Source organism: Coregonus clupeaformis, unplaced genomic scaffold (genome assembly GCF_020615455.1).
Source record: "Coregonus clupeaformis isolate EN_2021a unplaced genomic scaffold, ASM2061545v1 scaf0233, whole genome shotgun sequence".
Lineage (NCBI taxonomy): Eukaryota > Metazoa > Chordata > Actinopteri > Salmoniformes > Salmonidae > Coregonus > Coregonus clupeaformis.
This window is the reverse complement of record NW_025533688.1, coordinates 183,108-187,042: the sequence shown is the minus strand read 5'-3', so window position 1 is coordinate 187,042 and position 3,935 is coordinate 183,108. Positions and strand designations below refer to the sequence as shown.

Genomic DNA, 3,935 nt, shown 5'->3' with positions numbered 1-3,935 from the left:
GTCTAAGGCACTGCATCGCAGTGCTAACTGTGCCACTAGAGATCCTGGTTCGAATCCAGGCTCTGTCGCAGCCGGCCGCGACTGGGAGACCCATGGGGCGGCGCACAATTGGCCCAGCGTCGTCCAGGGTGGGGAGGGAATGGCCGGCAGGGATATAGCTCAGTTGATAGAGCATGGCGTTCGCAACGCCAGGGTTGTAGGTTCGTTTCCCACGGGGGGCCAGTATAAAAACATGTATTCACTAACTGTAAGTCGCTCTGGATAAGAGCGTCTGCTAAATGACTAAAAATGTAAAATGTAATTGTCTTCTTCTGATGCATTTTAAGAGGAAAGTAATCTAAAAGTAACTGAATGTAATCAGATTACGTTATTGAGTTTGGGTAATCTAAAAGTTACTGATTACAGTTTTGGACAGGTAACTAGTAACTAACGGATTACATTTAGAAAGTAACCTACCCAACCCTGGTCTTGCTGTCGATGAAGTAGCTGGCTACTGTTTCTCCTCCATATCTGGGGGTCGTATGCCACCCTGTGGTCGATGGTGGCATCATATTTTACTGAGCGCAGAAAACAAGCGTGAGGAAACGATGCCTACAATGTCTGGAACGATACAAATCACCAGAACTATTTGGTGTCATTCGGTTGGCTGTGTGTGCACAAACTGGTTTCAGCATTTTGGTACATCTCTTACTTTTGTGTAATCAGACGGACGTTCAGATAGAAAAAAATAGGTCAATAGAAGTTCTACCGTGTTGCATGATGGGAAAATAGTCGGACAGTGATATAATCTAGTTAAACAAAATGGATCGCTTTTCCACCGCTTTGTCCGTAACTGTATTCGTAAACGTCATTAAACCCTGGTCGATATGATGTGGTATTATCAGTAGTCGACGTGGTAACCGTCAGCCAAAAACCTTTGCCCTGGAATCACTCCCCCTCTAGCATCGTGTACAACTCATACTTACCTGGCAAGGGAGATACCGTGATCAAGAAGGCGGTTCACCCAGGGTGAGGCTCAGCCATTGCACCCCGGCTGTGCTGACCCCTGCGAATTTCCCAAATGTGGAAATCTCGATTGCATAATTTCTGGTAGTGGGGGACTGCGTTCGCGCTCTCCCCTGATCTTGTTGTTCAAAATAATGAGAGAAGTAATGTCCACTGTGTGCTGGTCCGAGTGTTTACTCCGAGTGCTGTGGAGTTTCGTGTTGAAAGGACATTTATCAGCTTCTCCCTTTTCTTCCTCATCAGATGAATGGTTTTAGAAATTAGGATCTATTTCAAAGCAAACTAAGGCCTTATAGATACATCTTCTGAAAACCCCAAATATTTGTGATCTGTTATTAAAAGCACTGGTGATTATGCCTGTCATGTCCTGATAATGTATAGGCCTACTGGTGAATGGATCGTCTTGCGCCCTCTGACAGAATCTAGATTGAGGTGTTTTATTTGCTACATAATTAAGTCATTTATAGAACAGTATGCCATTTAATCCCACAATAAATAATAGATTACTGCTCATTGTAACAGAATGATCACAATTAAGAGGGAGAAAATGGATTGAATGACTTGGAGAATCACATTCACTTTAAAGGTGTGCCTAAAGTTGAAATGTCCCGAATACAGATTTAGAATGTTAATTTGGTCTGCTTTGATTTTATATCGTGGGACATGGAATCGGTCTATATCACCGAGGCTCTTCCACTTTGTATAGTGTATCCACCTCTCATTCCTCGACTGTGGAGTGGCCGATGACGTCATCGCCCCACCTTAAGGATCGCTTAGGTAGATTTATTTGACCGTTTAAAACACAATACAACCACACATGTGGAGAATGCATTTACGATCATCGAGAATGACACAAAAATAAGATTGAAAACGTATTTCCATTGTGGTCCTCTTAAATGTTTTTCTAAACATAGTAGGGCTAAGATCCACATAACACAACAAAGGACAGGAGAACATTATCATAGTCTAGAGCCTTACATACTGACATGGAAAATAAACCATTCTATTGGTCCATCATTAGCCAGCTTTAGACATTCTTTCTAAATGAAGTTCTGGTCGACATGGCTTTGAGTTGCTGTGATAGTTTGTTCCACTCAACAGCGGCGGTAAATAAAAGGTGTTCTTACCAGATAGACTCTTACACTATCAATACTTTTTGATGTCCAAGCTAGGAATTAAAATGTTTGGTTTATCTTTGTTAAAACCTTTAGGGCCAGCAGTGTGGCTTGGCAAGGTCGCGTTTCAGAGTACGCATGGCTCTCGACCTTCGCCTCTCCCGAGTCCGTAGGGGAGTTGCAGCGATGGGACAAGACTGTAACTACCAATTGGATATCACGAAATTGGGGAGAAAAAAGGATTAAACGTTTTTAAAAATTATAATAATAAAAATAAAAATAAACTATAGGGCCATATTCTCAGCAGTCAGGTACCTATCCAATTCACACCCAAGGTAGCTGACTGAGGTTTTTGGTGTGACCACTGAGTTGCCCACTTTCACACCAAAACCAGGGGACCTTGCAACCTTTACTCTGGAACCAAATAAGATGGATTCTGTTTTTCCAAGATGCAGACAAAATGTGTTATCTGAAAGCCATTTAGTGATATTGGATAACTCTGCAATAAGGAATCATAAACAATAGAGTAGGACTGGCAAATAAATCCTTAGTTTTGGGGTTATGCTCAGGTAAAAAATTCTGGCTAATCTATACTTCCATATTTCCAAATCCTATTCTTGAAGATCAAGGGGTATAACATGTATTGGAATGACTGGACTTCTGATAGACTTTTGTTTTTAATGTAAAGATATAATTTAATCGTATTATTTTTTGTAGTAGAAAGCGATGGGTTAGAAGAGGCCTACATAACCAACCCATGAAGTAAAATGTAACAGCCATATATGGCCAGCTATGTAAACTTTAATGTTGGGTTATCCTGCAATAGATTTTTGTTCAATTAGTAACATACATTCTGAGTGGCGCAGTGGTCTAAGGCACTGCATCACTGCGCCACTAGAGATCCTGGTTCGAATCCAGGCTCTGTCGCAGCCGGCCGCGACCGGGAGACCCATGGGGCGGCGCACAATTGGCCCAGCGTCGTCCAGGGTGGGGAGGGAATGGCCGGCAGGGATATAGCTCAGTTGATAGAGCATGGCGTTTGCAACGCCAGGGTTGTAGGTTCGTTTCCCACGGGGGGCCAGTATAAAAACATGTATTCACTAACTGTAAGTCGCTCTGGATAAGAGCGTCTGCTAAATGACTAAAAATGTAAAATGTAATTGTCTTCTTCTGATGCATTTTAAGAGGAAAGTAATCTAAAAGTAACTGAATGTAATCAGATTACGTTACTGAGTTTGGGTAATCTAAAAGTTACTGATTACAGTTTTGGACAGGTAACTAGTAACTAACGGATTACATTTAGAAAGTAACCTACCCAACCCTGGTCTTGCTGTCGATGAAGTAGCTGGCTACTGTTTCTCCTCCATATCTGGGGGTCGTATGCCACCCTGTGGTCGATGGTGGCATCATATTTTACTGAGCGCAGAAAACAAGCGTGAGGAAACGATGCCTACAATGTCTGGAACGATACAAATCACCAGAACTATTTGGTGTCATTCGGTTGGCTGTGTGTGCACAAACTGGTTTCAGCATTTTGGTACATCTCTTACTTTTGTGTAATCAGACGGACGTTCAGATAGAAAAAAAAGGTCAATAGAATTTCTACCGTGTTGCATGATGGGAAAATAGTCAGACAGCGATATAATCTAGTTAAACAAAATGGATCGCTTTTCCACCGCTTTGTCCGTAACTGTATTCGTAAACGTCATTAAACCCTGGTCGATATGATGTGGTATTATCAGTAGTCGACGTGGTAACCGTCAGCCAAAAACCTTTGCCCTGGAATCACTCCCCCTCTAGCATCGTGTACAACTC

The 3,935-nt window shown here is 42.3% G+C and overlaps 1 non-coding gene across 1 annotated transcript; it reads left to right on the top strand.

Annotated features, from left to right (window-relative positions):
* Positions 1-957: 957 nt before the first annotated feature.
* LOC121564665 lies at positions 958-1,121 on the top strand. The gene has a single exon (XR_006000223.1). It is a non-coding gene; the product is annotated as a U1 spliceosomal RNA (small nuclear RNA).
* The last annotated feature ends 2,814 nt before the right edge of the window (positions 1,122-3,935 follow it).